This window comes from Enhydra lutris, unplaced genomic scaffold (genome assembly GCF_002288905.1).
Source record: "Enhydra lutris kenyoni isolate GAN:26980312 unplaced genomic scaffold, ASM228890v2 scaffoldscaffold34, whole genome shotgun sequence".
In the NCBI taxonomy this organism is placed as follows: Eukaryota; Metazoa; Chordata; class Mammalia; order Carnivora; family Mustelidae; genus Enhydra; species Enhydra lutris.
This window is the reverse complement of record NW_019154118.1, coordinates 4,654,523-4,666,881: the sequence shown is the minus strand read 5'-3', so window position 1 is coordinate 4,666,881 and position 12,359 is coordinate 4,654,523. Positions and strand designations below refer to the sequence as shown.

General features: G+C 39.9%; 1 pseudogene; it reads right to left on the bottom strand.

The window, feature by feature from the left end:
• Positions 1-10,871: 10,871 nt before the first annotated feature.
• LOC111153954 lies at positions 10,872-12,029 on the bottom strand (annotated as a pseudogene).
• Between the last annotated feature and the right edge of the window lie 330 nt (positions 12,030-12,359).

Sequence of the window (12,359 nt, the reverse complement as noted above, 5' to 3'; positions counted from 1 at the left end):
GAGGGCATGTATTGCATGGAGACTGGATGTGGTGCATAAACAATGAATCTTGGAACACTAAAAAAAAAAAAATTAAATTAAGATGTTAAAAAATTGAAATTAAATCCAATTTTTTTTTTTTTGAAGAAAAAATAAATTCCTCTCAGTAGGGTCAGAAGGATCAAGTAGATTATTGGTCTATGCCCTAACCCCTCTCAGGCCCCTCTCAGTGCCTTTCCCCACCTTGCTCTGACTGTACAGTTTCCTCTCCAGGCCTGCTACACAACTCTCCCTGGATTCCCTCCCACTATCATACCCTGCCATCATGCTTTCCTCTGATTTAAATCCCCTATTTTCTGCATACTGCATCTTCCTCTTTCTTGCTTTATTTTCTCCCTCCCCCACTCTTTTTTGGTGGAGCAGCAGCTTCTTGAGAAGGGTATATTGGAGATAAAGGGTACACAGGAGACAAACTTTTTTGTTTTGTTTTGTTTTTGTTTATAATTTTTTATTATGTCATGTTAGTCACCATACAGTGTATCATTAGTTTTTGATGTAGTGTTCCATGATTCATTGTTTGCGTATGACACCCAGTGCTCCCATCAGTGGGTTTACCCATCCTCCCCATCCTCCACCCCTCTAAAACTCTCCTTTTGATTCCTGAGTCCAGTCTTTCATGATTCCTCTCACCCTCTGATTTTGCCCCCTTCATTTTTCCCTTCCTTCTCCTAATGTCCTCCATGTTATTCCTTATGTTCCACAAATAAGTGAAACCACATGATAATTGTCTTTCTCTGTTTGACTTATTTCACTTAATATAATCTCCTCCAGTTCCATCCACATTGATGCAAATGTCTGGTATTCATCCTTTCTGATGGCTGAGTAATCTTCCATTGTATATATGGAGCCCATCTTCTTTATCCATTCATCTGTTGAAGAACTCAAACTCAATATGCAAAAAACAAATAAGTCAAAAAATGGACAGAAAACATGAACAGACACTTCTCCAAAGAAGGCTAACAGACACATGAAAAAATGTTCAACATCATTAGCCATCAGGGAAACTCAAATCAAAACCACAACTATCATACAGTTTCACTTACTTGTGGAGCATAAGGAATAACACAGAGGACATTGAGAGATGGAGAAGGGAAGTGAGTTAGGGAAAATTGGAGGGGGGAGATGAACCAGGAGAGATTATGGACTCTGAGAAACAAACTGATGGTTTTGGAGGGGAAGGGGGTAGGGGGTTGGGTGAACCTGGTGGTGGGGATTATGGAGGGCATGTATTGCATGGAGAACTGGGTGTGGTGCATAAACAATGAATTTTGGAACAGTGAAAAAAAATTAAATTAAAAAAAAAACCATTGAGATACCACCTTGCACTGGTTAGAATGGCAAAAATTGATAAGACAAGAAACAAAAATTTTGGAGAGGTTGTGGAGAAAGGGGAACACTCTTACACTGTGGGTGGGAATACAAATTGGTACAGTCACTTTGAAAAACAGTGTGGAGGTTCCTCAAAAAGTTAAAGATAGAGACACCCTATGACCCAGAAATTGTTCTACTGGGTATTTATCCCAAAGATACAGAGGGGATGAAAAGAAGGGGCATATGCACCCCAATGTTTATAGCAACAATGGCCACAATAGCCAAACTGTGGAAGGAGCTGACATGCCCTTAGACAGGGAGACAAATTTTTAAAAATGTCTTTATTCTACTCTCACACTTGACTGAAAGTTTGGCTGGCTTTGCATTCTATTTGGAAAAGATTTCTGCACATAATTTTGAAGGCATTGTTCCACTGTATTTTAGCTTCTATTATTGTTCTTGGAAAGTCCAAGCAATTCTGATTCCTGATTCGTTATGGGTTTCTTTTCGCCCTCTTTCTCTGGAAGCTTTTAGGATCTTATTAATTTGCCCATTTTGAAATTTTATAGTAAAATATCTTTATTTTATTTTTCTATATGTTTCTGTGTTATTTTTCTATCATATAGTAATATATCTTTATGTTATTTTTCTATAATTTGGTGGGCTCCTTCAATCTAGGAACTCATTTCAGTTTGGGGGAAATTTCTTGTATTATTTCTTTAATTACTTCCTCTTTTTGATCTTGTATCTTCTCTGTACTGGAAATTGGTTATAGGTCTGTCTGGATTTATCCTCTGACTTCTTACCTTTCCGAGTTTCTATTCCTTAAGTTTGATTCTGGGAAATTTCCTGAACTTTAACTTCTTATCCTTTCAGTTGCTTTGACTTGACCCAGGACTTGGCAGGTGGCAGGAACTTGGTGATGGTGAGGCATAGGGGCCATTACAGTGGCAGAAAGTGTGGTAAGGAAAGATACAGAGGCACAAATATGCAGGTATGCTTGAAGGAAACCAGCCAGGCTATACTGGAGAGTATGGGCCAGGGAGTACTTTGGAGGCCCTTGACTACTGATGTAAGGAGTTTACACTTTGTATTCTTGGCAGAAAGAAGCCATTGAAGGATTATGACACATATCACAAAGACAAGTAAGCAGTTCAAATAAGACCTGAAGCATGTAAATATTTGCCTTAGTTATAAAAAATGACACTAGAACTGATGTTATTAGTGTGTACACTACAAGTCACTTTGCAGGAGTGAAATTGGATTGAGTAAACTCATCTTCTATCCAGTCTAGAGCTTTTTACATATATTCGGCTTTGGCTGGTTGGACTTCGGGGTTTGGTCTATGAGCAGATGAGCACTTGTCTATGGGCCACCTGACCTGATTTATATGGGGATCAGACCAAATTAAAGGAATGCATAATGTTTTCAGGGCTGAAGGGAGGATATATAAAGGAGATCTGGCAGATTGTATTAATCAGGAAATGCTGGTGAATGGGGAATTCTGAAAGGAACAGGTGGCTCACTGAATCAAAATGTGGTAAAAATACAATGGAAGGTTTCAGGAAGCTCAGGTTTTATAGGTGGCAATAGCTCATTGCCAAGGTTCTTCATCCTTGCTACATTAGAATCTCAATACTAGGTCATACAAGGACCAAAACACCATAGAAAATTAAAAATGTACCCAACCAATCAATTGTTTGGTCTATGTAATGCCAACTAATTTCAAGGGAAACTACTGTTTAATCTCAGTTGTTGGTTGCTGTGGTAACAAATGGGCACAGTCCTTGTGCCTGACACATCTGACACGTCACTTAGTGCAACAGCAACATCTGGCACCACATGATTCTTGTGGACAACCCTGCAGTCACCACAGACCATATAGGCTTAGTAATTAACTTGTCAACACTCCCCACCAGTGGCCAGAAATTTCCATTGGTCCTGGAGGGCTCAGCTCATAGTATGAGCCATGGTGTAGAAAGGTTGTTTTGCCTTGACTCTTGGAACCAAGCCTGGCCTTTCTGGTGGGCGAGTTTACTGGGACCAAGTCTTGTCCTTTGCTTGTGTTGTATATTTTCAGTTCTGCAGAGCTCTGTTTAGGTCTTTGTTGCTAGTTCTTTAGAGGCCAGCACTATGGTCCTCTTACAGATAGAACCCAACTCCAGGTAAATGCAAGCTGAAAATACCCTTCTAATGTGTGATTACTTCAATTTTGTATATAACTAGCATTTTACTCACTATATGTTAAAATTTACTCTACCTAAACTTCTTCCCCTGAGGTCTCCCACTCACTTGAGATTAGATCTGAAATCTTTTTCCTTTCTACAAAACCCTTGGCCCTGATTGTCCCTGAGCTTCAGGATAACACATGTAAAACACACTTATTGCTTAACATTTGACATATAGCAAACTCTGAATAAATGGTATTTGTTTAATTACAATTACCCCCATAACATGACAATTGTAACATCAACATAGGCACCCTCGGTCTAGAAATCACCTTCTGTACGAGTTCCTTTTTTAGAGAGAGAAGAGTGCAGGGTTGGGGGTTGAGGGGGTGGTTGGAAGGGGCAGAGGGAACGGGAGAGAAAGAATCTTAAGCAGGCTCCATGCCCAGAGCAGAGCCCAACACAGGGCTTGAACTCATGACCCTGAAATCATGACCAGAGCTGAAATCAAGAGTGGGATGCATAGCCAACTGAGCCACCCAGGTGGCCCTCTGTTCAGGTTTCTTATGAACAGTCATATCCAAACAGCAGCAATTATCAGGGAGGGAAGAGGTGTTGACCTCTCTGGTGATACAGTCAGTTATCAACTTTAAGTGGTGATCCAGGAAGGGAGTGTGTGTCTTCCACATATGACAGGGATTGGAGGCCCCTATTATTTTCTTGATCAGCTCCAAGTCATCCAAACCTAGAAGAAAATTTGGGGGTAGTTAGTTAATAGTTCCTAGTTTCCCCATTAAAGAAATCTAATTAGAAAAATAATAATTCATCTTTTTGCCTATAGCTTGGTGTCTTCACTATTGTACTGAGAGATAGAAAAGACAGAAGACACAGTTCTAATTATCAGAAATCTATCATTTAGTTGACTAAAGGAGATATTCATACACAAAAAACAATAAATAACTTTAAGGAAATGTTTTTAAAACTTCCCAGGTACCACCCAAAGCAATCTACATATTAAATGCAATTCCTATCAAAATACCATCGTTTTTTGCAGAAATAGGAAAAAAATCCTTCCCAAAATTCATATATAACCTCAAGGGAGCACAAATGGAAAAAAGAAGAAGAAGAAGAAAAAAAAATCTTGAAAAAGAACAGTTGAGGAGCATCTGGGTGGCTGAGCCAGTTATGCATTTGCCTTTAGCTCAGGTCATGATCCCAGGGTCCTGATACTGAGCCACACAGCAAGATCCCTGCTCAAGGAGGGAGCCTACTTCCTCCTCTCCCTCTGCCACTCCCTCTGCTTATACTCTCTCACATGCACCCTCTCACTCTCTTTTTCTTTCTTTCTCTCTCTCTCTCTCAAATAAACAAATAAATAAATAAAATCTTTAAGAAAAAAAAAAAGAAAAAGAACAGTTGAAGTTCTCACTCTACCTGATTTCAAAACTTACTACAAATCTACAGTAATCAAAATAAGACAGTATGGACATAAAGATGGACCTATAAACCAGTGGAATAGAATAAAGAGCCCAGATATAAACCCTGCATGTATGGTCAAATGATTCTAAACAGTAGTATCAAGACCATTCAAAGAGGAAAGGATTGTCTTTTCAACAGATGGTGTTGGGGAAACTGGATATCCACTGCAAAAGAATGAAATTAAAGCCTGACCTAATGCCATTTATTTATTTATTTTTTCAAAGATTTTATTTATTCATTTGAGAGAGAGAGAGAGAGAGCATGAGCAGGGGAGAGAGTCAGAGGCAGAGGGGAAAGCAGACTCCCTGCTAAGCAGGGAGCCCGAAGCGGGGCTCAATCCCAGGACCCCAGGATCATGACCTGAGCCGAATGCAGACGCTTAACCATCTGAGCCACCCAGATGACCCTGACCTAATGCCATTTATAGAAATTTAACTCAAAATGGATATAAACAACCTAAATGTAAGAGCTAAAACTATAAAACTCTTAGAAGAATATACAGGAAAAAATCTTCATGATAGTAGATTTAGCAATGATATTTTTGATGACACCAAAGGCATAGGTAACAAAAGAAAAAACAGATAAATTGGACCTATCAAAATTTAAAACTTTTGTGCATCTAAGGACACTACCAACAGAATGTAAAAGCAAGCCACAGAATGGAAGTAAATATTTGAAAACCACAAAGCTGATAACAGATTAGTGTCTGGAATATATGAAGAATTCCTATAAGTCAACAACAACAAAAGCAACCCAATTAAAAATGCTTAAAGGACTGGCATAACTATTTCTTCAGGAAAGATATGGTCAATAATCAGAAAAGAACTCATCATCACTAGCCATAGGAAAATGCAAATTAAAACCACAATGACATTAAAAGAGCTATTTTTCATACCCATTAGAGTAGCTATTAAAAAACAAAACAAAAACAAAAAATAACAAGTGTAGTAAGGATGTAGAGAAATTGACACACTTGTGCTTTGCTGATAAGAAGGTAAAATGGTTCAACTTTGTGGAAAACAATTAAACATTGAATTACTGAATGATCTAGCAACTTCACTCCTGGGTATATATCCAAAAGAATTGAAAACAAGAACTCAGATATTTGTACACCAATGTTTATAGTAGCATTATTTGTAATAGCCAAAAGGTGGAAATAATCTAAATGTCCATTGGCAGTTGAACAGATAAACAAAATACAATGAGATATTATTTGGTCCTAAAAAGGAATGCAAATCTGAAATATGATACAACATGAACAAACTTTAAAGATATTATTGAGTGAAATGAGCCAGACACAAAAGGACAAATATTGAGAGTCTACCTATATGAGGTACCCAGAGTAGTCAAATTTGTAAGTCAGAAAGGGTAGTTGTCAGGGGCTGAGGGGAGGGAGAAATGGGGAATTATTTAATAGATGTGGAGTTTCAGTTTTAGGAAGACAAAATGTTCTGGAATGTGAATATATTAATGCTGTTAAACTATACACTTAAAAATGGTTAAAATGATAAATTTTATGTTGTTTATTTTACCACAGTTAAAAAAAAAAAGTTCCTGGAAATCCAGACGAAAATAAGACTACTAGCCTGGGAGAGAATGGAGAAGGATGGCTTCTTGGAGGAGGAGGTCTTACACAGAAATAATGACTGCAGTTTGACAAAGAGAAGAGTGGGGTCATTTGTCAAAGGCTTATACTTCAGTCTGGGTAAAATGTGTGTGGCAGGTGCAGAGAGGACTGGTTTGGCAGGAGCAGCCAGCCAACAGGTTTGGGGCTTTGTGGAAGAAGAGGTTGGATAAACCCAGGTAGTGGGGAGGAGCCTGCAGGAGAAGGAAGGCTGCTTGGTGGGGGTGGGGAGAGACGGGGCAGGCTCTTAGGAAGGAAATAATTGCAGGAAGAGAAACCATTGCTGCTGTGTTATCGGAAAGGTTTGGAAGAGAAACCGCAAGAGAAAGGAGTCAGCCATAATGGCTAGGATCCTGTTGAAGCAGCCCACACCTGAGCTCTCAGGGCTTGGGGTGGGGGGTGGTGGGAGTGGGAATGAAGGGCCAAGGCAAATATTTGCAATCAGGCTTGGCTCCCACCTTCTCTTCTTGATTGCCAGTGGTTGTTTGGGTCCTCTGCAACTGGGAATGGAGGGCCAGAACCTCCTCTATTTGCAGCTTTCCTGTGTGGGCCTTCTAAATGTGAGTCAGATGTGTCTGGGGGATAGATGGAGGGTGTTTATATGGATTTTCTCCAAAAGATTGTCTCGTATAGTACATGACAGAATTGGATTAGATGGTGGCTCTTTCCTTCTCTTAAATACTGTGACTCACTTATTTGAATAATAATTTCTCAACTCACAGCATGTGCCAGGCACCATGTGAGGCAAATACAAGAGTGAATGGCAGGCATCTGTTCTCATGTGGCTGCCTCCCCTGTTTGTGTCCTCCTTATTTCAGTGAACTCGTGTGCCTAGCCTAATACCTGGCACAGAGTAGATCCTTAAAATGGTACTCATTGTTTTTACTGCTCCTCATGGCCCTAGTCATCCTTCATCACTTTGTCACTGCTCATGTGTGCTCTTTGCACACACACGACCCCCCCCCCCGACTTTTTCTGGTTGTTGTAAAGCTAACCCTAGATCACCCACAGTCACTGTCACAGCACAGGCATGAGCTCACCATGCACAAAGTGGGACTGATATTGCTTAGCAACTGGGAAAATAGCTCCAGCAGACCCCACAGGGGCTTTGCACTTCATCCCTGGGGCATGTGGGAACAGAAGAGCTTCAGTTGAAATAAAGATACAAACGAACTGAACTGGTCCCCAAACATCATTCTTTATGTTGCCTGACACTCAGGGGAGTGATCTTATTTGCACCTTGCTTCACTTCTCCCTTATACTCCAACATGTACCTAAATGGGGCAGATAAGATGGAATGAGCATTCAGGTTTGGAGTATCTCTAAGTCCTCTCTTAGATGCACACAAAGATTCAAACACGCACAGCGATGCACACATTCAGATGCACATGCACACACAGTTTGGGGTGACTTTCTGTTCCGTCAGTTTGTGCTGAGTCAGCTGTTTGCAGTCAGAGGCCGGGAGCCGGAGCTGTCCTGTGTGTCTGTAACAGTGAATGAGAAAAAAAGATGTTCAGTTGGCAATATTTTGCAACCACTACCTGCTGTCCTTCCTGGGTCTTCTGCATGGCATAAACTATACAAGCTGGGGAAGTTCAACATCCGGGACAAAATGCTGCCATCAGCCGTCAGCCACACAAAGTGGAGAGGTGGGGTGGGTTTCAAAGAACTAATTTCAGGATTTAATCAACTGGTAATCCTGGTTTGCCTTTGTAGATGCTTTAGGTGTTCGATTACCACAGAGAGATGATTTTAAGGTAATGGATAGATTTTTCATCAGGACAGCTAAACTGAAGAATTTTCCGCTAGCTTGCTAGATCAGAAGCAGCAGCAGGGCAAGAGAGTTTTGCAGTAACCTTGTGAAGATTGCTTTGTGCCCCTGGCCCCTAATCATGGAAACTGGTATGATTAAGAAACTAGGGCACCTGGGTGGCTCTGTCGATTGAGCAGCTGCCTTCAGCTCAGGTCATGATCCCGGAGTCCCAGGATCGAGCCCCACATTGGGCTCCCCGCTCAGTGGGGAATCTGCGTCTCCCTCTACCCTTCACTCCATTCGTGCACGCTCTCTCTCTCTGTGTCTCAAATAAATAAATAAAATCTTCAAAAAAAAAAAAAAAAAGAAAAAAAAAGTAGAAGTCCTAGAGCAATGAAACCTCTACCTATAAATGATAGTACATCACACCAGGAGGAGAGGTTAGTTGGCTGGGCTCACGTATTACCATGAGTGAGTACTGTCGTGGGTCCTGGGTCAGGTCATCTGGAGCTGAATCCTGAGACTGCTACTCACTGGCTGTGTGACCCAAGACAAGTTGCCTTATTTAAAATGAGACTAATGATACTTCATAGGGTAGGTGGAAGAAATATTGAGGCTGTGTCCATATGGTTAGAAGCCCAGTCCTTGGAAGCAGTAGTAACTTCTCCCACTCTAGCCACCTAACATTTACTTAATTAATTAATATTATTTGAGAGAGAGAGAGAGAAAGCATGAGCAGGAGGAAGGGCAGATGGAGAGGGAGAGAATCTCAAGCAGACTCTGCACTGAGCTTGAAGCCCAAAGTGGGGCTCAGTCTCACGATCCTGAGATCATGAACTGAGCCGAAATCAAGAGTCAGATGCTTAACTGACTGAGCCACCCAGGTGCCCTACCACCTAACATTTATTTGAATTTTTCATACCCTTTAATCTCACACCCCTTGATTCTACCTTGGGTGCCTTTATCTGGTCAAGCATCATCAGCTATCCTGATCCTCAGTCTCTAGCCTTGACCATTTTATTCCTACTTGATTATTTCTTCTCTTTGGCAGGTCCTTCTATTAACACTTTTTGCTCCCACTAATCACACCTTGACTTCTTTCACACCTCCTTGTCCCAGATCTCTTAATGTCAAATAATGTCTATTATTCTGACCCTGTAGTCAACTCTTAGCTTGTTAGAAAATTACCATTCCCCAAGTCTACATATAAAATTTATAATATAATTTAATGTTGCAAGGTTCTTAAAAATATTGACCCAGTTCATATAAACTTAGACTTGGTGATTTTACTTCTTTAATCATTATCTTAGTCTTGGGGCTGGACTAGATCCAGGGAGATTTGGTTCCAATCTTCTAACATCTTCCTCCTATGGGACTGAAGCAAGAATTCGGGTGACCCTGAAAGGATTATGAGTCAGAGCTAATCCAGGGTAAGTCTAAAATGAAAAAGGGTCTGTAGAAATGGTTATTTCCACTCCCTTCCCTCAATTCACTCTGGATTTCATTTCAACTTGGCTTCAGTCCTCACCATTTTATTGAAATGGTTTTTGCTAAAGTCAGTAATATGTGCTCTATTCAATGGGCATCATTATTTTTTTTTGGACTGTTCAATTCACATTTTGGACTAATTATTCAAAGTCTGTGTGGCTGATGCTATCACAAGCATTAGAAAAAGAACACATACTTAGTAACAAGCACTGAATTTAGACATTGTTCTCATTAGATCCTTTGCCTTCAGGAAATCAAGAATTTCTAGAAATTATTAAAATTATAAAGATGTTAATATTTATAAGCTTTTTACCTCAAATTTTGCTTAATGTAACCACATTAAAATACTGACATAGTATAGTCTTTGATCATGAAGCAGCAATGTATCATAGTGGATTTATTTTAATCCCTACCCAAGAATGACATTTAAGCAAAGCCCTCATTCAGTAAGATATATATTCAGATACGTCAGGAAAATGACATTCTAAAATTTATAATACATTTCCAGGTAATGTCAACGAGATTAAAATATAAGAACCAATGCTGTTATATATGTCCTTGAGCTGTGAAGTTTCTCTAGTAATGAAATCATCTTCAAGAGCTAATATCAAAAATATAAATTCTTACACAATAGTTTCTCTAAGTCTCTTTCAAATTCTTCAATTAACAGAAATATTTAAAAATACTTCAACTATAAACTCAAGTTGTAATGATTTAATTTTTAATTTTAATTTTTTAATACAAATACCTTTGTTTTGAGATGTATATAGCAGTATACATTTGAGTAAGGAGGCTCTTGAAGTCCAATAGGGGAAAGGTTACAAAAATACATAAAAAATATTCATATCACAAGCCTGAGGATCCTTACATCCTTTTTTAAAGAAAAAGCACATTCATACAAATGGAAGGGATGTGACAAAGAATTTTAAAGTTCAAGAGCCTGTCACAGTAATGAGGCATCAATAATGGGCAAGAGGTGTAATGGGCAAGCTTCTCTCCTACTCATTGCTCACTGAAGTCTCATTCATTTTTCAGGGGACCTTTGGTGCTCACTATCTGTTGGATGTTCTTTGTGGTCTCCTTCTCATTAGATTTTACAGTTTCTGGTATAGGTTCTGCCTCTTTCTTTGATCCAGTGGGACAGGCTTTTTCCCGGATTTTTGCTACACAAATTTGGGTGGAAATTTCTGTCTTAGGTCTAGGAGTAAAGCATCCGTATGTTGTCTCTGAAAGCTAGAGCTTGGTTCTTCTTTCCTTTTGGCTTTAGGTTTGAGTTTATCTTGCTCTTCGTGATCTTTGAAGTGCCACCATTACCCTTTGGAAGGATGATATTGATGCTATAAGTTCATCACATGCAGTGCAGTAAGCACCCTAGAGTTTATAACTGACCCCAAGTCTGGTGCTTAATAGATCACTCCAGCAATGATATAGCAAGTAGTAATAAGCATTGAATTTAGACGTTGTTCTCATAGATCCTTTTGCCTTCAGGAAATCAAGAATTTCTAGAAATTATCAAAATTATAAAGAGGTTAATAAAGAGGTAATCTACCAGTGGGATAACTTGGGTGGGGACTGCCGCTTTTGCTTCTGAAGGATAAAAAGAGTGGGCTCTTGAGCATGTAAAAGTCTGCGGGTCGGTACCAGAGAACCCTGTTTGCCGATCAGCCTGTGATGTTCATCACCCCGGCCAGCGATCCCCCCAGAGCCAAGCTGCGGGAACTGGTCCTCCTGTGTGGGGATCAGATCACGCGAATCCCACGCCAGGCCAGCATCTTCATCAGACCCTCCCAAAGAAAGAGGAAGGTGACCGCCACGTATCTGTCAGAAACATGGATCCTAGATTCAGTCACTCAGCACAAGGTCTGTGCCTTTGACAACTACCTGTTGCCGCAATGACGGAGCCACCAGTCAACACCACGGTCTGCTGCCATTAGCCCACAAAGTTGTCTCTGGACACTGACATAAGCAAACACTCTAACCATTTGATTTAGTGTTCTAATGTTAGCCTCTGCATTTTGACCACCTCATTACTATATGTCCTATGGTAAAAAAGGATTACTTCTTTCTGAAAAGTAATCCAGGACACTTCCACTGTTCAAAATGGGGATCCAGGAACTGTCAACCCAAGAGATTCCAGCAGATTATATCGGGTATCAACCACCACCATAATTTCCAAAGTGCTCATTTTTATTTTTTTGAATCTTAAAAATTTCTAAATGTATTTTGTTTCCTTTTAACAAACTAATGTTCATAAAATGATCATTATTATCATCCTCATCTGATTCAAAATTTACCCTTTAGCTTTTTGGCTCTGGGACATGCTCAACCACCTTTGTAGGAACATGTCTTCTTCCCCGTCTGACTTATCCTCCTTAGTCAATCCCTGAATAACTTGTAGTAGCAACATTTTAGGAACACTCCTGTCATAGATTTAAAAGTGATTTAAAATAGACGAATTTCTAGATGGTATTGATATGTTGGTATTTGGACTTCTGCT